This window comes from Leopardus geoffroyi, chromosome B2 (genome assembly GCF_018350155.1).
Source record: "Leopardus geoffroyi isolate Oge1 chromosome B2, O.geoffroyi_Oge1_pat1.0, whole genome shotgun sequence".
Lineage (NCBI taxonomy): Eukaryota > Metazoa > Chordata > Mammalia > Carnivora > Felidae > Leopardus > Leopardus geoffroyi.
In genome coordinates this window covers 143,776,387-143,798,306 of record NC_059332.1, presented here as the reverse complement: position 1 = coordinate 143,798,306, position 21,920 = coordinate 143,776,387, and the positions used below count along the sequence as shown (strand labels likewise).

Sequence of the window (21,920 nt, the reverse complement as noted above, 5' to 3'; positions counted from 1 at the left end):
GCTACAATATTCTGTCATGTGCACAGTCAATGTACATGTGGGATCAGCAAGGTGAAGAGTCTTCTTTCAGTTTTGTGTCCCAGAGCTGAAGCAAGTTATCGAAACGTTGAATACTGAGAACAGCTTAAAGGAATTCTTATCCTGTTTTTGTGCAAGGCCATGGAGAAACCCTTCCTTTCAGTCCTCCTGTGAGTGAACATGTGGTTTAGAGGATGCCAGGAGCAAAAGAACTATCTGAAAGAGCTTCCCACCCTGCAGGCTCCTGAGATTTGGGCTTCATTGCAGTAGGGGTGACTTCATTTGTTGAGGATTGGAGCTCATCTTGGGGAGCCCATTTCTTCATTGGCTACCACCTCCTCCTTTTCTGAACTGCTTCCCCTCTGAACACTGTGAGTGTTTTCCACAGGTTCCCTCCCCTTCTCCACCCCCCCCCCCCCCATCATAAGTCCCTGGGCCAGCACCAAAGCCATTACCCTGGTGGAACACTTCCAATGGGGCACCCTTTCCTCTACTGCAGCAGAAACTCACCAGCATTGCACCCCTTCCTGCAGTGCTCACTCCATGCGAGTTGCCACTGGCTCAACAGAACTCTAAGCCAGGCTGCTGGGCACTGGAGCCAACAAGCATCTCATTGAGGTCAGCAAAGAACAAAACTCTACTTGTTTTCAGAGCTGTCTTGATTTTAAAATTTGCCCTTAAAAAGCAACCAGACAGAATTCATTCTTTTCAAAGCAGGCTCCTGTTCTGGAGGAGACATGCCAAATGGTCTTTGAGCAGACATGGGAACAGTGGAATGCAAAGGCTGTTGTGTAGGCTGTTGTGTAGACCTATTATACCACTTTGGGTGAGTTGATGGGTTTGGCAGCAGGATCCTGGCCCAGTCGTTCCCAAGGACGGAGTCAAGGCTAGGATGAGGCTCTTCCTCTGTTTCTAGGCCACATCCTACCTCCAGCGTCCTGTGGTTCCTTGTCCATGTTCCATGAAAGTGGTACATGCTCTGGGCCAACACCAGAATAAAGGAGGTGTTTAAACAGGAAGTATTTGCTCATTCTCCTTTCCCCATATCTAAATCATATTCTTCTTTTGAGCCTCAGTGAACACTGCACCTCCTTCATGAGCTTTCCATGAACTCTGCTTCCTCTCCTCTGTCTTATTCAAGCCAGGAACTTTTTCATTCAGAAACTGTTCTCCATTGCTGGCTGTGCTAGATTGTTCCAGGCCAACTTGGTCAAGCTGGGAGCTACGGTTCCTTGAATTCCCTTTCCTGGGTTAGATTTGGCCAAAGGAGATTTGCATGAGATATGGAAGGCAGGCGTGAAGCAATGGCCATTATTCTTAGAAGTTCACTGTGGTCCTTTCTGGCTTTCTATGTGAAGATCCACCATCATTCCTTAGGGCTCTGTGACAGAAACATGGCCGGCAAAGTGATAATTGAGTCCATTTGCTTTTTCTCTTTCTACCCAGCTGACCATCTTTCAGAGGCGGCCTTTTTTCAGATGAGAGACCAGGAAGGGAGACTCTGGGGAAACTAATATCTGATAGTGCCCAAGACTCTTGTTTCATGGATGGGTAGTCAGAAATGTTGACTACAGGGACACCTAGGTGGCTCAGGTCATGATCTCATGGTTTGCGGGTTTGAGCCCCACATTGAGTTCACTGCTGTCAGGGCAGGGACTGCCTCAGATTCTCTGTTCACTGCTCTCTCTGCTCCTTCCCTGCTTGTGCTCTCTCTCAAAAATAAATTAAACATTTATAAAAAAAAAGACGAAGAAGAAATGTTGACTACATATGAGGAACAGTAAGTAAGCTCCTGGAATTTCTACTAGTCCTTGTGTTCATGGAACGTGCAAGTCTTTCTAAGACTTGCAAGACCAGACCTGGGGGTCTGATAGCCCAACGAATAAGGTATGTGCAGTATTCCCCCTTTGCCTCCCTCCCTTATTCTTTTCTTTCTGTTGTAAGCATGTTTTGAAGCCTTACGATCTTCAAAGTTACATGCCATGTACAAAAAATAGATTAACCTGACGGTAATGTCAAAGATCCTGTGAAAGAGTTGTTTTTAAAGTACTGTAGGGACATAGAGGAGGGATGTAGGGATGAAAACCTTCCTTAGCAGAAGGCACGCAGAGTGGCCACGACCCGCTCTGGAAAGCTACAACTGTAGCATGCCCCACTACACAACTCCTGGGGAAAACCCTTCTCTGTGCCCCCCACTGACCAAAAGTGACTAACCTTAACTATTTCACTACTTACTTGGGTACTTTTGAAAACTCACCCCAATTCAGCTGCATTCTCACCCTAACACAGGCCAGTGCCATAAAATTCCTCTGTGACTTCACTTCTCAAGACATGGCTGAGACCCTATTCTTAGCACCCTCTCCCTTACTTGGCAAGAATAGGCATGAACCCCGTTTGCTTGTTTGAACGGGTTTTCGTGGTTACCTTTGTGAGGACTACCACAATTTATTCTTTACAACAGTGTATTTTTCATTTTTAAAATATCTAAAACGTCTGTCTGGTCATTATTAATCATCTTCTGCTGCTCTTTCATTTTTGTGATTCTGTATTTTATTCCTTCAGACACTTGATATGGAATTTATCTATGTGTGATGATTTTAGTATCTAAAGTCCTTGGGTGTAAGCCTGAATATGCTGGTTTTGTTTCTGTTAACTCACAGTCATGAGGACTTTTCCTTTGTGAATTTGATCTTTTGTTATGAGCCTGGATTTGTTTGATTTTCATGTTGGAGACTCCTGAGAGCCCACACTGGGGATGTTCCTCTAGTGACTTGCATTTGCTTCTTCCAGGATCCAGGGCAGTGTTGCGTCTTCGTTTTCAGACTTGCAGGGATTCCCAAGTTCATCTTTTCCCTAAGCAACAGGTGCACCGTTCAGGTTTTTAGTGTAGGGTTATGTTACCATTGGCTCTCATGTCGACCATTCCTAATATATTTGTTTGAAGCTCATGGCTCTCTGCTCTGCTTTCAGCTCAAAGACTGAAAAAAAATCTGTCCTTGGAGATTTCCCTTGCTTTCCAGAGCCCAGCTATTAAAAAAAAAAAAAAAAAAAAAAGCATAAATCCCATTTATCTGGGATCCAGCTCTGTAGAGGGAGGGGTCTGAGCACTGTTGGTAGAGCCCCGTCTCTCCAGGACTGTTTCCCTGGATAACCCAGCTTGATTGAGCCCACAGAGGAAGTTTACCTCCTTTGCTATATTTTTAGCATCAGCACTGCTCTATAATTATACACCGATGATGCACAAATGGATACTGTAGATTAAGAAAAGACACTTTCAAAGCCTATTTTATTAAGCATTCTTGAAACTGTCTGTAAATGTCACAGAGTAAGACTTGAAGAGTTTTCAAACAGCTGAACACAGAAATAGTATGTATCGCCTGGTTCATTCTGTGCCTGCTTCCTTCTAGGGCAGTTTTTAGACTGTCTTGAGGCCAATATTCTTTTTAACTTCTAAAGTATTTTGTGTTGGAACTGATTATAGAAAGTCAACATTGAGCATTAGATTTCCAACTCACTAGTCTAGCAAGAGAAGTCCCATGTAAGCATAAAAGCAGTGAGTGAGATGTGACCAGTCTGCTTATTAAGACATTGCAAGAAAAGTAGTTAATTTCTTTCTCAACCTTTTGTTTGCCTCTCTGAAGTGTTAAGAACAAGGAAGGCAAACCAGATTATTAAGTTGCCATGCCTGGTGTTAATAAAACCCAATGAAAATGCAAAAGCCAAGCCAAGCCAAGGTAACATGTGGAAGGGGATGTGATTTTTAGCACCACCATAGCATTTTTTGTTGTTGTTGTTGTTAAGGGTCTTCCAAGTTCCTCTACACAATGATTGTTCTCAGCTTGAAACTTTAATAAACACAAGTCTCAGTTACACAAGCATTTGCCTGGAACAAGAAGTATTAGAGGCGCCGTCCTTAGATCGGAAGGCTCTAAGGATAATTAGATAATGGTCTCAGTATGCTCATTGCATAATTATCTGATGTACATTAGCCTTCCAAAATAAGAATTATTTTGCTGTTTTATCCAACAAAAAAAATTGGACTTGCTCTTTAGTATGTCATGCGTCACAGTGCTGGTACATGCTCACTTGGCTGTCTCCCTCTTCCATGGCACTCTGACCCACTCCCAGAGGGGCCAGGGAGCCTATATCCTTAAACCTCCTTGGATCCCCAGGGTAGAGCCAAGTGGAGCTCAGCAGCCACTGCCAGTGCATTCATGTCCATTGAAGGCTCCTGTGTGCTATCCATTAGTGTTAAATGAATATCCTGTCTGGTGACAAGTGACTCCCAAAGCTCACGGTCTCGTTCTGTCCACTAACTTCCTGCTGTGGCCTCTGATGGAGTTTCCAGGGTGAATAGTGACAGGGCTGTGTCTCATTACTACTTCTAAAAGATACCTCAGATGTTAAGGCTTTAATAACTGAGGAATATTTGCCCTTAAATATATTTCTATACAATAAAGTAAGTCTTCTACATCACAAGGGTAGATATGTATTTATAGACATCTATAATTACACTCAAGATATGTTCATTTTGTAAAAAAATGTGTAAACACTTTTGTGTTTTTCTGACTGGCCTGCATGCCTATCAAAAACAAACAAACAAAAAATGATTCCTAACTCCTAGCGGACACTGTTTCTGTGAGAATATCTCTGTTGTCACGTAGGACGGGAAATACCAGCCCCACCTTCTCCATGTCCTCTCATGGTTGAGAACTGGCAGATAAGTTTTACATAGTTTTTGAGCCATTTGAGGTAAAGGTCAGCTCCAAATCATTAGGTTCTGACTTATAAGCAGGGGAGGGTTAGGGTAAAGAGGGTCCTTAGAATTAATCTTTCTGGTATCGGATGTGGCTGTCATGAGCTACACGTACCTGTATATCTACCCACCCAACCATAGCATTTCCCAAGTGCCTATGATGTTGCCCAAGTCTGTAAGACTGGGTTTCTTTTTCAACTTCTTATTCAGTCCTTAGAATTATAGGACCCAGCATTTTGTCATATCTCCCAAATCAGATTCCGTTCCATAAACCATTTGTGAATGATGTAAATTATTTTATCACACAAAAAAGTTTCAGGTGTTATGTTGAAAGTATTGCCCAAACTGGAAGTCCAAGTGTGCAGATTTTACAAAAATATTTTATTTATTTATTTATTTATTTATTTATTTATTTATTTATCTATTTATTTATTTTAACGTGTATTTATTTTTGAGAGAAAGAGAGCATGAGTTGGGGAGGCGCAGAGAGAGAGGGAGACACAGAATCTGAAGCAGGCTCCAGACTCTGAGCTGTCAGCACAGAGCCTGATGTGGGGCTTGAACTCACGAGTGGTGAGATCATGACCCGAACCAAAGTCGGACGCTTCACCGACTGAGCCACCCAGGTGCCCCTTTATGAAAATGTTTTAAGAAGATCAAAGAGAGCTTTAGTGTGTGTAATGCCACCAAGCCACCAAAGTCCCAAATTGGGTATTTGCTTCCCACCTCTTTCTCCAGCTTTTCTCTGGCTTCCCATGGCCTCACCTTCCTCTCAGTTCTGTCCACACCTGTCTGTGCAACCTTGCTGGGCTTGGCCTTTGCTACCTCCTGGATTCCTCTTGTTGTCTCCACATTTTTCCCTTTTATGACTCAGAGTAACTCGGGTTTCTTGACTTCTTCGATCTTGAATCTTTGCACCTGCCACTCTGCCTGTAAAAAGATCCTTCTGGGATCTGCCCTTCTTAGCAGGCGATGGGGTCATCGGCCACAGACATTATTCATGTATGGAATGTGCCTAACACAAGTGCAGGCACCCAGGCAGTGCCTAGTCAATGGTGGCCATCATTGTTATGACGATGGTCATGTGCCTTCCCTGGCTCGACCCTTGCATTCCAGCCTTCCTTACCGGCATCTGTGGTGGCCATGAGAATGTTCCTGGCAGATGTACTACTACAGAGAGCATCAGGGTCGAGAGCCTCGCTACTGCATTTGGGCTCCAATGCTGTGGTTATGCCAAGGCCTTATTTCTCTTAGGTTGTCCCAGTGACTGCAGTAGGCATGCTAAGGCAGATTTTTTTCTGGGAGGTGTGGACTCCTTTATCACCTGCCCTTGACTCAAAGACTCCCTGATGACTTTGCAAAGTGTCCTTGGACACCTGCACTGAAACTGCCTTGCTTCCCTCCTTCACTTGGGGTCAAGTGTAGCTGTGGTGTGGTGGCTCTCAGCCTTCCCTGCTCCTTTCTTGCTCTTTTTCACACAGTCCCTTAGTAAAATTTTTGCAAGTTTAATCCCATCTTAGTATATGCTTTTCAGAGAACCTAGACTAACATGGCACCTAATGCTGGGCTGGCTCTTTTCACTTTTTATCCCTGTATCACTATGTGCCAGTTGAACATCTACCCTGGACCAAATACCCTTCTTAGGTCCATGATGCCTCCTTGCACATGAGTGACCCTGAGCATCTTTTTCTGCAAGGTGCATGAATGCAGCCTGGATCAAACCTGTATCCACTCCTGTCTCTATTTTTCCTCTTCCCCTCCTTTCTCTCATTCTCTCCTATTTTCCCTCTTCCTTTGTTTCTCTATTGCCCTTTCTCCCTCTCATTTTGTTTCAGATATAGTTTTTTAAAAATGTTTATTTATTTATTTTTGAGAGAGAAAGAGAGGGAGGGAGAGAGAGAGAGCTCACAAGTAGGGAAGGGGCAGAGAGAGAGAGAGAGAGAGAGAGAGAGAGGGGGGGAGACAAAGAATCCAAAGCAGGCTCCAGGCTCCAAGCTGTCAGCACAGGGCCTGACGAGGGGCTTGAACTCATGAATTGTGAAATCATGACCTGAGATAAAGTCAGACACTCAACCAATTCAGCTACCCAGGCACCCCCAGATATAATTTAAGTTACATAATATCCAGCAATATAACATTAAAAACAGATTGTAACAGACTTCCAGTTAAACAAAGAAGTTTGAACATTTTGCTTATCTTTTCTGCCTTCTGAAATCCCACCAAAATGGTAGTAAAGGAATAACATGTTGTAAATACACAAGAATTGAAAGAAAAGGAGGGGAGATTGTGTCTAGAAGTTAGCACTTTGGAAACTGGAAAGAAGAATGGAGACAAATAAATGGTTTGAATCCCAGAGATGGCTACTACTTAAGTCTCTGGATGGAAAGTGAAAAAAAAGCAAGATTTCTCTTGTCACAGAATCCTGGAAAAACCCAGGAATTAGAGCATTAGGTCGGGATGCAGTTGGAGCTGAAAACAGTAGTGATGGAAAGCTAAAGGAGAATTAGGGCTTCAGATGGTTTCGTTCACCCCATATCACAAGGCAATCATGGGTTTGCCCATGATTCCAGGAAAAGGTGGGAGGTTTACTTTGTGGGGATATTGAGCTAGATAGCCTCTAGATTTGGGGACACTGAGGATAGCTGAGGGATGAGGGTATGAAATTATATATTTTTTCAAAAAGGATGAAATAAAAATGAACATACTGAGTTTATAGAACTCCCAATCCCCTTCAGTCCCCAGAACTGACAGTCAGGCTTACACACTTACACAGTAGCTTTGAGGACTCTCTGTAAGGACACTGGCCCAATATGAAATACAGTTGACCTTTGAGCAACATGGTTTGAGCTACATGTTTTGTTTTTGTTTTTGCTTTCAAAAAATATAGTGGAGTACTGTAAATATATTTTCTCTTCCTCATGATTTTTAAAATAACGTTTTCTTTTCTCCAGCTTACACTTTATTATAAGAATGTAGTATGTAATACATTTAACATACAATATTGTATTAGCTGCCTCTTTATATTATTCGTAAGGCTTCCCTTCAACAGTAGGTTGTTAGTTCAGTTTTGAGGAGTCAAATTTATATGCGGATTTCTGACTGGGTGAGGAGTCAGTGCCCATAACCCCCATGTTGTTCAAGGGTCAACTGTATTTTAAATACTGGCATTTAGGGATCCCGTGAAACAGCCAATCTTCCGTAATGAATGTCTTTTAGAGTCTCATCTGTAACTATAAACAGTGAAGAATAACCAAGAATTTATATAAAACCTTTAACTGAGCAACACAGATTGAAACGGAAAGGACAGACGATGTGCTACTGAACAAAACAAAACAAATGTAACAAATGACTTCAGAACATGGAGCAAGAATAAAATTCTATAGAAAAGAATCAGACACAATATGAAAAGGGATTTAGACACTTAAACATATGGTAGCATAAAAACAAAAAATCAGATGATAAAGCTGACAAATATCCAAAAAATAAAACAGAAAGACAAGGAAAGGAAAAGTGAGCAGTGAAAAAGAGAAAAAAAAATAGAGGATTGGGTCAGAAGATCCAAATGATGGCCATTTCAGAAAGAGTGAGCAGATTAAATGGAAGGAAGAAATAAATTAAATAAATAAAAAATATCAAGAAAAGATGTCCAGAACTGAAGAACACAACTGTCCAGATTAAAGGTATATGAGTGCCCAACATAATGAAAGAAATAAGGCTCACACCTAGACACAGTTTTGTTAAGTCTCAGAACTGCAGGAAAGCAGATAATCTTTTACAGAGAGAGAGAGAGAGAGAGAAAACTCAGTGAGAAATTGCCTTTGAAAGTTAGGAGGAAGACCTACCCTATGACCCAGCAATAGCACTGCTAGGAATTTACCTAAGGGATACAGGAGTACTGATGCATAGGGGCACTTGTACCCCAATGTTTATAGCAGCACTCTCAACAATAGCCAGATTGTGGAAAGAGCCTAAATGTCCATCAACTGATGAATGGATAAAGAAATTGTGGTTTATATACACAATGGAATACTACGTGGCAATGAGAAAAAATGAAATATGGCCTTTTGTAGCAACGTGGATGGAACTGGAGAGTGTGATGCTAAGTGAAATAAGCCATACAGAGAAAGACAGATACCATATGGTTTCACTCTTATGTGGATCCTGAGAAATTTAACAGAAACCCAATGGGGGAGGGGAAGAAAAAAAAAAAAAAGAGGTTAGAGTGGGAGAGAGCCAAAGCATAAGAGACTGTTAAAAACGGAGAACAAACTGAGGGTTGATGGGGGGTGGGAGGGAGGGGAGGGTGGGTGATGGGTATTGAGGAGGGCACCTTTTGGGATGAGCACTGGGTGTTGTATGGAAACCAATTTGACAATAAATTTCATATATTGAAAAAAAAAAAAAAGAAAGTTAGGAGAAAACAGAACTTGTACCACTCTTTAAAGAGACAATGAAAGAAGCAAAACAAAAGCAGAACAAGAACAGAACAAGCTTGTGTTCACCATGGTAACCCAACAATGTGCGTCTGGGGACCCAACAGTGTGGCTGCCTTTCCACTCTTCCCCTCTAGATACATGGTGAGGGGATTAGCTGGGACCTCAGCTCCCTGTTTCCCTTCAGCCCACGTCGTGGAGACAGTGTCACAGTATTGGGAATAATGCCACAGTTGGGCTCTTGGATGATTCCAGACTTGCTACCCTAAGTACACAGAGGAATAAAGTTTCCCACATTGACTACTCTGAGTCATTTGAATGTTTGCACTCTGTTTCTTTTTTTGTTTAATTACTTTATAGTCACACCAGATAGTAAGTCAGCAGCAGAGCTGGATTCAGAACTGAACTCTCTTGACAGGAAGCTGGGTACTTCTGGGCGGAAGCATGAAGAGACTCTGAGATAGTCTCCATACATCTCTGGCTCTACATCAGCAGTGGGAGATGGTGACACACCCCACCCTGGTCTGTGTTAGACACGGATCACGAATAAGAAGTGAGCCTTTGTTTAGACTGTTTTTTAAGGTTTTGGCGTCTTTTGTCACTGCAGTATAACATCTAGCCTATCCTGGCTGACTCAGGTTACTCCCCATCCTTCACAGTGCGGGAACTAAAATGTCTATACTTTGAAATTGATTGCTGGGAGGTCAAAGAACTAACTTACTTCTGCTTGAAGATTGAATGCTTTCTGTCAGGCATTCACATTTTCTCTGGAGGTCCTGGAGCTACTGATGGATAGTGAGATTATATGCCATGGAATGATAGCATTCTGTATAAACTTTCCTTTATTCTAAAAAAAGACCCAGAAGGAATCGTCGTTCCAAGAGACTCCCTCTTACCTTTGTAATCATGAATGTCAGGGGTCTTAGTTAAAGGAAACATAGGTTCAAGGAAAGTTTGTGAGATCACAACTTATAAATTTCCCCCAAAGCTTATCATCAGTCTAGATCATAGGGGAGGGATCCACAAATATTTGTATAGGTGGTTAGAAAACACGGGCTATAGTCTAGTGAGTGGTGGTGCTTCTCTGGATTTGGACACATTTTTGGCTCCTGTTGTCCTGGCGCTCCTCCAGGACTTTCCTCTCAGTTTCAGCCTTCCCTGGAGACCAGATGCTTCAGCTCCAGCTGAGGGCCTCCGGGGAACAGAGCCTGGTGCTTCCTGTAGAGTTGCAGCTGTCCTTTAATTTGGGGGAGAGTAGGACTTGCTGGTGAGTTGGTAGCTGAAGTGCTTAATTTCCTTTCTGGAAAGGCTGGATCAAGTCTCTTCTTTGGGTTAAGTTATAGCTCCCCTGAGTCTCCATTAATGCCCTTGGCTTTCTGACATGTTTTGTGGTCGCGTCCTGTCCTAGGAGCTACTGGGCTAGTATTGAAGCTGTTATACCCATTATTGCCATAAAAGCACGGTAGCCAACAAAGGTGTCACAGGAAAATGTTACTATGACAAACACTCCAAATGCTGGGAAGCTCTGTATTCTATCATCGCTTCCTGCAGCTCAGTCACCTGGAATGCCATTTGCATCTGCTCATTCCCATTGTGACAACCATGGACTAGATCTCTGTCTCATCAAGTTTGGAGTATTTGTACAAGCTGCCCAGCCAGCCTTCCTGCTGTCACTATGCTCTTCTGCTTTTTTCTCTAGGGGCTCTTATGGATTGTGCTAGACAGAACTTCTTTATTCTAGATAGAATACTGAAAATGTTGACTACCTAAATTAGGAAGATGAGATGTCCAAAGCCAAAAGACAGGGAAATGGCTTGGTCTCAGGATTAACTAGAACCCAGAGACTTAGAAACCACCAAGAATCTCTCTCCCTCCTTCCTGTCCATCATGCAACATTCTCCTCTGCTCAGCAAGCCAGAGCACTGGCACCCACATGGTAGGAACCACAGTCATCCAGTGACCGAGCTCCACATCTAACAGCTGCAACACCAGGGGAGAGGTGGGTTACGGAAAACATTATTGCTATGGAAATATGTGGATGAGAGTGGGGTGGTGGGAAATAGTTCCCAGAAGAAAGAAGGCACTTGTCTGACAAACAATAGGTGCCTGTTACTCAAAGCAGCGAGAAGAGTCTTCCTTCAGTGCTTCCATTCCTGCCACACAAGTCACCAGCCTTCACGCAGCCTGCTTGTTTCTGTCTCCGAATTTCATAGATAGCATTTGTCCACCATCTTGAAACATCCCTGATCTTTGGAAAGCAGTCCTAACTTCTTTTTTCCTACAAAGCTCACCTTCTGCAAAAATATTTTCAAGTAACCCTACCATATCCAGACAGCCTTCCAGCTTTTGCTTGTTGTAGAGTTTGTTGAGTAAATGAATAAGTGTACACAAATACAAATGTCATCTCTGGTCTCACACCTCCTGGAAATCTTGGAACAAATGACTGGAGCCCCAGTTCTCCTGGTTCTGAAGCTTGTTATGAATCCCTGAGGGGGTTCAGGTGCCTCTCACAAAATCTCTGCACTACACAGAGTTGATCCTGGCATAGAAACTACCACCTTTGGGGCTCCTGGGTGGGCTCTGCTGGTTAAACATTCAACTCTTAGCTTTGGCTCATGTCATGACCTCACAGGTTTGTGAGTTTGAGCCCTGTGTCCGTGCTGGCAGCGTGGAGCTTGCTTGGGATTCTCTCTCTCCCTCTCTCTTCCCCTTTCCCTCTCTCTCTTTCTCTGTCTCTCAAAATAAATAAATAAATAAATAAATAAATTAATTAATTAATTAATTAAAAAAACCTACCACCTTTGTGTTGTAACAAAGCAAGGCAAACAAAGCCAGTACATAACCACTGGCACAAAGTATATGTGGGCCTAGCAGACTTTACCAGTGCTGTCGTTATGGAGACTGAATGGGGAGGGGCTGCCTCTCAGCAAAACACACAATTCAAAAGCCAAAAAAAAAAAAGCTTGACTCTTGATCCACTTCTGCTGCTCTGCCGTTGACCCTGGCCCTTCAAGGCCCTGCCTCCTCCTGTTAACACTTTTCTTTTCTTTCTCTTTTTATTTTATAATGATTTTCTATTTGAGTGTAGTTGACACACAATGTTATATTAGTTTCAGGTGTACAGCACAGTGATTCAACTTCTCCATATGTTATGCTGTGTTCACGACAACTGTAGCTACCATCTGCCACCATATGCTACTATTACATCATTGACTGTATTTCCTATGCTGTGCCTTTTCTCCCATGACTTACTCATTTAGTAACTGCAAGCCTGGGTCTCCCACTCCCCTTCACCCATTTTGCCCATCTTCCCCCCCTTCCTCTCTCTGGCAACCCTCAGTTTGTTCTCTATATTTATAGGTCTGATTCTGTTTTTTGTTTGTTTATTCATTTGTTTTGTCTTTCAGATTCCACGTATGAGTGAAATCATGTGGCATTTGTCTCTCTCTGTCTGACTTATTTCACTTAGCACAATACCGTTCAGCTCCATCCCAGTTGTTGCAAATGGCAAGATTTCATCCTTTTTATGGCTGTGTAATATTCCTGTGCATGTGTGTGTGTGTGTGTGTGTGTGTGTGTGTGTGTGAGACAGAGAGAGAGAGAGAGAGAGAGAGAGACCACATCTTCCTTATCCTTTCATCTATCAATGGACACTTGGGCTGCTCCTATATCTTGGCTGCTGTAAATAACACTACAAAACACATAGGGGTAAATATATCTTTTTGAGTTCATGTTTTTTGTTTTCTTTGGGTAAATACCCAGGAGTGGAATTACTGCATTAGATGGTAGTTCTATTTTTAATTTTTGAGGAACCTCCATTCTGTTTTCCACAGTGGCTGTGCCAGTTTGCATTTCCACCAGCAGTACGAGGGGGTTCCCCTTTCTCCACATCCTCACCAACACTTGTTTCTTGTGTTGTTGACGTTAGCCATTCTGACAGGTGTGAAGCAGTGTTTCACTGTGGTTTTGGTTTGCATTTCCCTGATGATGAGTGATGTTGAGCATCTTTTCATATGCTCTTGACACTTTCCTATTTCTCATCCCCCCCACCAACCAAAACTGATAGATTATCTCCTCTTTCAGTTCATCTTGCTGCTCTCAGTATAGAACAAAAATTGAGGCAAAAAGCTGGAAACAAGTACGTCAGAGGTGCTTCACTGCCCATGTGTCCAGCCCAGGTGACTGCTTTCTGCTCAGATCCTAACTCCTGGGCTAATGTACTGTGACTGGGGAGCAGAGCTGCTCTGGATGAAGAAGGTGGGCTGGAGTCATGCTCCCAGAACAGGGTTGCATCCTGGCAAGGGTGTGGACTCCGCCTGCAGTGGGTGGGTGACTCAGGCAGAGGGTGGTTATAAGGAAATGGCCTGTGGATGGGCATGAGCATTAAGTTTTGTTTCTTTTCTTATAGACGACTAGGAGGGATATTCCTGAGCAAGAAATAGTACTTTCACCATGGAGCTAAATATAACTTTTGAACAGGGAATATAGTGACTCTGCCAGGGGAGGGATTCCAGGCTGAGCTGGATGGGCTAGGGATGGGGCAGGCCAGGGATGGGAGGCTAGGAATGCTTCTCAGTGGAGCTGATACATGGACCGAGTAGAAGAGCTGTGGACCCAGCTCGCCAGAAGCATTTCCCACACAAACTCAAGAGGATGTAAAAAGAAAAGAAGACAGCTGTAATTGAGGAGGCAGAGTATGCTGATGGAAAGGGAAGCTTGTCTCAAAGAGGCTGAGAAAGTGGTGAAGGACCAGAAAAACGATTAGTTGGAAACACCCCGCAGTGCAGCCCAAGTGCCGCTACTTCAAGTGGCAAGTTGAATGGCGGCCGAGGCCAAGGTTCTTCCAGTAGTTCAATGTGTGGGAGCAGAATGGAGCCCAGCCAGGAAAAGACCCTGCTTCTCATAGGACTTCAAAGGCTGAGAGCAGATGCAGAACTGAAGGTAAGAAGAGGAAAAGAACAGGGACCCGGAAGGCAGACCTAAGAGGAAGACCTTCAGATGAGTGCTCCCCAAACGTGCCCAGTGAGTAAGTGCCATGGGGCAGAGATTATGTGGGTCTTGCTCAGTGCTCACTACCATGTCTGAGTACACTGAGCACACACAGTAAGTCCTCAAAACACGCTTGCTGATAAAAGCACAAGAGTGCTCCAAGAAGATGCATCATATAATAGGTGTCATTGCCAAGTGTGTTTGGGGCAAGCTCCAGTAATGCTTTTCTCTTTAGGAAGTGTTCACATCACGTTAGCAAATTTAAAACTCTGAGAAATCCTGAAGGAAAGAAACTTGTCTAACTTTCCTTAACCTGGCGTTTGCCACTTATTTGGCCAGAGCTTCCCCCCAATCCCAGTTGTCATGATACCTGTTGACACTTGCAGGGAAACGGGAAAGTACAAAGAGAGAACCAGGAAGGAGCTGGAATCTGTGTCAAGACAAGGAGAGATCTGAGATGGTGGGTTCTTGGAGAGTGAGAGGACATGGCGGGTAGGGAGGGTGAACGTGGTAGGGCCTGAGGAGGGAAGGGCACGAGGCTGGACCCAGGATGTCCTGCCCTCCCTTGGGTGTGTTTGCCAAGAGAAGTGGCGGCAGAACCCGCAAATAGGGAAATTTGGGGGGGAAAGATGCCTAATAGGGTCAAAGGTTCAGTGTGTTCAAGAGGAGGCAGGATCCACACAGTAAACTTCATGCTGAGAGCTCACAGGCCTTTGTTAGACCAGGAGGTGCTCGTCAGAGATGTATCACATGGCTCCCCGGAAGCAAAGGCATTTTATGTCAATGTCTATGTAATTTCTTCCTTCCTTCCTCCCTTCCTCTCCCTCCCCCACCTCCTTTCTTCCTTCTTCTTTCTCCTCCCTTGCCCCCTCCCTCCCTCCTTTCCCCAAAAGGAGGATTTGTGTTTCTTTTCCCAGTAGTATGGAGACCATGTTAAAAATATCCTTCCTCTTTTTTTTTTTTTTTTTTTTTAATTTTTTTTTTCAACGTTTATTTATTTTTGGGACAGAGAGAGACAGAGCATGAACGGGGGAGGGGCAGAGAGAGAGGGAGACACAGAATCGGAAACAGGCTCCAGGCTCTGAGCCATCAGCCCAGAGCCTGACGCGGGGCTCGAACTCACGGACCGCGAGATCGTGACCTGGCTGAAGTCGGATGCTTAACCGACTGCGCCACCCAGGCGCCCCAAAAATATCCTTCCTCTTGATCCTCTGAGTCTGGATGTATCCTCATTCACTCATTTGGTCAGTGTTTGAGGCAGTTGGGGGAATACAGCCCTCAAGTTTTACATGAGTAGCTCCAACGTAGCAGCAGATTCAGTAATAATATAAAAGAATAACAAGATAATCTAATTAAATTCCAAAGTGGAAAGTTTATACGGGTGATTTTTAAACTTGATCATCTACGAATCACTAGGAAAATTAAAAACAAAACAAAACAAAAACAACAACAACCTATCCCTGAATGCCATGCCTGAGTCTGAAACCTGGATTTTTAACTTTTACAATTGTAAGAGCACCCCAGGACGTTGGCACGGAATTTGCTCAGCACTGAACTGTGAATTAGTGTTTGGAAAATACTGCGGACAATAGACCACCTCTCTGAGATCAAGGACGGAGCTCTATCTGACCAGCTGGGTTATCTATCATGCCCATCCCACTTACTGATGAGGAAGGTGCAGAGGAGGAAGCTTAGCCGCCATGACCAGACAGATAGCCATCGGCCTGGTCACATGTCCTGAAAGTCAAGAGCCACACATGCTGCATTTCTGCTCTGTGTGCCTTGAAGTGGAGAAGGTGGTGGTGGCCTGCTGCAATCTTATTTGGTCCCGTGACTACCATGAAGTTTCAGTCTCCATGCTCCACACTTGCCTGTTCAAGGTCCACCTGTTTCCCCTTTCACCAAATTTACCCGTGTGAGCAATGACACTGGAGACCTTCCTCCAGGCTGTGATAGATTGTTGAAAATTGCTGGGAAAATAACTCCACGATACTGACGCCAATGGTCTTCCTTTGGAGCCCGTGTTCCCTAAGCGTGCCTTTTGCTCCCGGAGTATTTTCAAAGCACGTGTCATTGCTCTGGGGCAGGCTTTTACTGTTAGCATCCTCATAACTGACACTTCATCTGGGGCCCCGTTTACTTTTTTCTATCGCTAGTCATGCACACAGAGCCTACCACCATGGCGGCTCACTCAAAAGAACTCATTTGGGGGACTACAAAGAGAGCCTTTATCAGCCCTTTTAATAACACAACCCACATTAAACAGTTCAGTTTGGCTCCTTAGATATTTCTTCTCAAATCATGGACACATTTTTGGAATCTATATTGAAATACTACATATTTCCCCATCCCTCCCCCCTTCAGTCTTTATTTATTGCTTTGGTTCGGTCCTGGATTTTCTCTTCAAGCTGTGGGTAAGGAGAGCCATGGAGCAGTTCATTCTTTATTTTGAAGTGACAGAAATGTCTGATTTCTCTCTGTTTTGGGAAACATTGAGTAGTCACAGAAAATCAAAAGCAGAAAATCTGAAGCCTCTTAAAAGGCGATTCCTCCTGCTCTCCTTCCCTCCTTCCTTCCTTCCATCCCTCCACATTTACTAAATATCCATCATGTACCAGCCGTTGTTGTAGACTCTGCGTCAGACACAAAGGTGAGCCAAGTATAGACCCTGCTTTTCAGTGTCTCCCAGTCTTCCAAATCTTTCCAAGAAGATGGCCTGAGAAATATATAAAATTGCTTTCATCGGTGTGAAACTACCCCGAGATGTCCCAGCATGCTTTAGCGGATACCTTTTCCTGCAGGCTCGTCTGTTCAGGGCACAGTCCTAGAGAGGTGCAAGACCTAGGACTTTATTACTCATAGCAGGTGCCATGAGACAAGCAGCATTTTTTCGTACTGGCGCCGAGCCCCACTTCTGGAGGACAAGGTGAAGAGGGCCCGATGACCCCTGTGCATGTGGTGGCTTGCATTACAGGAAAGGATTCCTGTGTGGAGAGAACCTAAATCTTTTTCCTGCTTGCTTCTTTCATAGGAGAACTTACCCAGCCTCTGAGACCGATAGGCATGGAGATTCTCCCCCAGCATACCTTCCTCTTGCCCTCTGGAAATCCAAATAAAAACTAAAGCAGCTGTCAAGTGTAAAAGTGAGACATAAGTGCCCCCCCACCCCTCCGCCCAGGTTAAGGCCCCAGATATTGTCCCTGCTCTGCTGGCTGTCCTTCCCTACTCTGCCTTCTTCTTACCCTCCTCCATATTCCCCTCAGCTGGGAACATAGACCTGAGACTAACGGAGTGTGAGCTCCTGCCTGAGACCCATTTATCAAGAGCTGGGGGCCAACTACGGTCCCCAGCCAAGTTCCCCTTGCAGTCTGTTTTGTGCATCTCTGGAGCTAGGAATGAGTTTTAGATTTTTAAAAGGTTGTGTGTACATATATATATATATATATATATATATATATATATATGAAAGAAATATATATATATATGAATATATATATATGAAAGAAAGAATACAAGAAAGAGACAGCCCACAAATCTACAATACTTACGATCTTGACCTTTATAGGAAAAGTTTGCCAACACCTATCGTAGAAGAAATTGGCATGCTATAAGGAAAGGGACCCATGCAGAAGGTAGCAGCTATGTCACCCCCAGAGCGGATGAAGGTGCTGGGGGACAGGGTAGCAAGCCACCTCTTTATGTGAGGAGTGTTGCTTACCCCCCAGGCAGAAAGCGGACTGTATGTCCTTCCTCAGGTCTTAGAAGGTGCAGATCTCTCAGACTCTAAAAATCATAGTCTCTGTCTCTCTGCGTCTTTCTGTCTGTCTCTGTCTCTCATACTGTTGGGAAATAAATCAGAAAAAGTGAAGAAAAGAATGCGAATTATTGTTCCAATTATGATATGTGATTCAAACGCGTCAGGGACCTTGGCTCATCTTTGTCTCCTGGTTAAGTGCAGCTACAGCATCAATTAGGATTTAGATGATGTTCTCAGATCTGGGGAATGAATTGCCGAGTGCCAGGAAAATACTACCACAGTGTCTGTGCACGCACGAGCTAGCTGGACAGCTGCACAAGCGGATTTCCTTCGTGCTGTCCACCATCTGAGCTCTGCAGAAACTCTCTCCTCTCAAAGTCAATCCGGAGTCCCTGAGTCCTCAGCTCCCTGTGGTACCTTATCTTTTTTAATGTCTCTGTTGGACTAAAGATCTAAGGTTTTTTGCTTATACTTCATTTTACATTGAAACATGCTCTCAAAAAATATTGAAAATTGAAAGATATGCTTGAGAATATCGATGCTTCCTCTAAAAGGACTGAGGATACTTTCTTCTTCCAGGCTGTTTAGGGGGTTGACTCCAGCCTCTAACCTGGGCACTGAGATGTGGCAAGCAATTTAGAGCAGAGGAGATACAGAGGACTTGACTTAATGAAGTCTGATTTTGACTAGATCAAGAGTGCTAGTAAAAGAAATGGAAATTTGAATGGTGACAGTTTGCCATCTTGACAAAAGTAGAAGTTTTAAATATTTTTTAAGTTTATTTATTTTGAGAGAGAGAGAGAGCGCCCAAGTGCACGTAAGCGGGGTAGGAGCAGAGAGAGAGGGAGAGAGAGAGAATCCCAAGCAGGCTCTGTGCTGTCAGCCCAGAGCCCGACCCAGGGCTCGATCTCACAAACCATGAGATTATGAGATCAAGAGTCAGATGTTTAACAGACTGAGCCACCCAGGCGCCCTAATTTTTGGATTTTGATTTCATTGGTTAGATATTGTGGCCCAGATATTGGTAATTTTTAAAAACTCCCACATTATTCTTATGCTGACTGGTTGAATATGGTTCAATATCAGGAACTCATAATGACATTGCTCTTCATAGGACAATACCAGGCACAACCCCATATAAGGAGTTATTAGTGCTTATACCAAAGCCATCACACTTACGCAGGAATGTTGAATCAGTGACAGCCATGCTATGAACTGTGATTTTTCAAAAATGATGAATAACCCTTGGTAAAATTTCAAATACAGAATGTTCAATTTTCTCTTTGAATCATATAACGGTTGCATTCTTGGAAAATTCAGTGTCTGCTAAAACTACAAACATACTTTCTACTATACGTAGAAGTGAAATTGGGGTTCCAGGCTCAGAAAGCTATAAACAAATGTTTCACCTATAAAACTGTCTGGTAGGACATTGAAAAATGGTACAAAATTGGCTCATACCTCCCTGGCCTCCACCAACTAATGCAGTGACACCCAAGATTCGTAATTATCAAAAGGTCCCGCAGATTTCCAAAATGCTCCATAGGGGGTGGTGTCCCTCCACCAAGAACTATTGGTTAGACCTGATGACGACTTAGAGATGACACTTCTCCAGCATAAATCAACATGGCTAAGAGTTGTCATTGGCAAGCATATGTCTACAGTCCTGTATGTGTGTGAAGAAGCAAGTTCCCTATGGGGGTGGGTGGGCATGCTAAGGGAGGGCAGCCCTTGTGTGGACTCACACGTGTGTGGGGACACAATGACACAGTAAGAGGGGACTCGAGATGTTGGCAGTCTGTGAGGTGGTGACTCATTTGTAAGGACACACGCTGATATTTGACCTGACTGTGCTAGAATCCAATAACTTAGAAGTGGAGCTGCCAGAAAACACACAAGATAGATTTTTGGAAGCTATGTTGGAAACTGATTGGCTGAGGGAGAGGGAGCCATGCTTTCCAATGTCTCCATCAAGCAGCCTTCTCCGGAGCCTGTGTGTGCTGGGGCATTCTTAGACTTCTGCACTCAGCCAAACTTTCCCTCTTCCTTCCACTCTCCTGCTAAATGAGAAAATCGCTACTTCTGGGGATTAAATGCTTCCCAATGACTTGGAAATTGTGATGCGGACTTGTAGTTCATGAATCATTGAGGGATTACCATGGGGCCTCACAAAGACCCATAGACGTATGCTAAAGACAGACACCAAAAAACACATCAGTAGTGATGAGAGAAGTACTTTATTTTCCCATTTTGAACACTCTCTGTTTTCAAGCTATAAATACTGTCTCCTTTCCTTCCCAAATAACTTTCTTCTAGGGAACCTTCATATTGTGACACACGTGTACATTCGTGTATTTGCTTTAAATGCCATTTGCCACGGAGGAGAGGGAGGCCCTCATCCTTGTGTCCACACATCGCCACCCCTTTGTTCTCTCAGCAAAGCAGTGAGTAGCACAGAGTTTGCTGCTCGGGACTCAGGGAAGTTCTCGTGTGTACATTAAGGTGCTTCATTTGGCTGCAAGGGGAGGGTTCTTGGGAAGTTCTGCACTGAGTCCCTGCAGCATTTTAGACTGCCGCTGACTCAGTACTCAGAGCCAAAATCAGAGAAAACACGTTTTGATGACTTTCACCATGTCAGAGCTACCAGTATTTAAAAATCTTTCACAGATACCGTTGGTGAGTGTAATTGCTGGTATAAAATATTCTGGTGTAACCACCCAGCATTAAAGGAAAAGCTAGATCCGAAAATCCTGATGTCAGGAAACAAAATATAAATTTCAAGATAGTGGTTTGCCTTGTTGGAAAACCCACAAGCTTCAGGATCCAGTGGGTCTGTGCTAAGGTCCTGGTTCCTCTATTTCCCAGCCAAGAGGCCTTAAAGCTGCTTACCTCTCTGAGTCTCAGGGTCTTTCTCTGAAAAATGTGGCTCAAAATAGTTACTTTGCAAAGTGTGTTTTGCACAAGGTTAAACGTGAGAGGGAAAGAGGGAGACGTGGCTAAAGACCAGAGTGAGAATCTTCTCACCAGCAAGGAATAATACTTAGCAAATTAATTTATTATACTCAGTTTATGTTTCCAAACTAAGAGTTTATTTAGCTAGGTTATTGTGTCTTGATAATGGTACTCACCCCAAAAGAGAAAGCATTAATGCTGCAAATACAATTAGGAATCACAAATTTTGCATCACACATCATGGAGTCAAGTTTGATCATCACCCATTTGAGCGGTAACACTTCTGACTGTGTCAAAATCAATGGTTCTCAGCAATTTGGGGGAACATCCCTTTGAGAATCTTATGAGAGATCACCAATAAATGCATGTATCTTCATATATCCACAAAAGTGCATATATAACCTTAGGAGGCTCACAGATCACTGAATTTCATGTAATGATCTTTTGAGGGCCTGTGGACCTTGTATCTGAAATCCCAGAATACACACTTATGAACAGATAGCTTTTACATTTGGGGTTCTTGATTTTGATCATCACCGCCAGGATTTTATTTTATTTTATTTCAAGCTAACATATACAACAAATTGCTTGTTAAAAGAGAGCAGAGATCATGGAAAAAATAGATCTGCCCCAAAATTATGTATTGTCTGTGTTTTCTCTCTGCACATGCTTGCGAGGGAAGAGGGAGATATTTCAGAGAAGTGTTTATGATACCGGGCATTTGTAATGAGCTGTAGTTTGAATATCCCCTAGAGCAGTTCACTTTGTCTCATTGCCGGGAATGATCTCTTGCAGTGTCCAGCTACTTGGAAAAGAGAAGAAGGGATGGGTCATGGATGGACTTGAGCTATTAGATGAAGTGGGTTCTGGGGACTTGGCTTCCTGGTGGCTTTGTTGTTATTAGACAGCTGCTCTTGAGAGGGCTGGAAAGGGGAAGGTATGTAGTCTGCTTGCTGCCCAGAAAGAAGTTTTCCCTCAACTGGGGATTCATGTGAAGCCTACTCCCTGGAAGGGT

The 21,920-nt window shown here is 43.6% G+C and overlaps 1 long non-coding RNA gene across 1 annotated transcript in view; it reads left to right on the top strand.

Moving 5' to 3' along the window:
• LOC123609247 overlaps positions 1-17,564 on the top strand; it is a 164,184-nt gene extending 146,620 nt beyond the window's left edge. Inside the window, exon 3 of the long non-coding RNA XR_006717698.1 lies at positions 17,228-17,564. This is a non-coding gene — a long non-coding RNA (uncharacterized LOC123609247). The remainder of the gene's footprint in view (positions 1-17,227) is intronic.
• Positions 17,565-21,920: the final 4,356 nt, after the last annotated feature.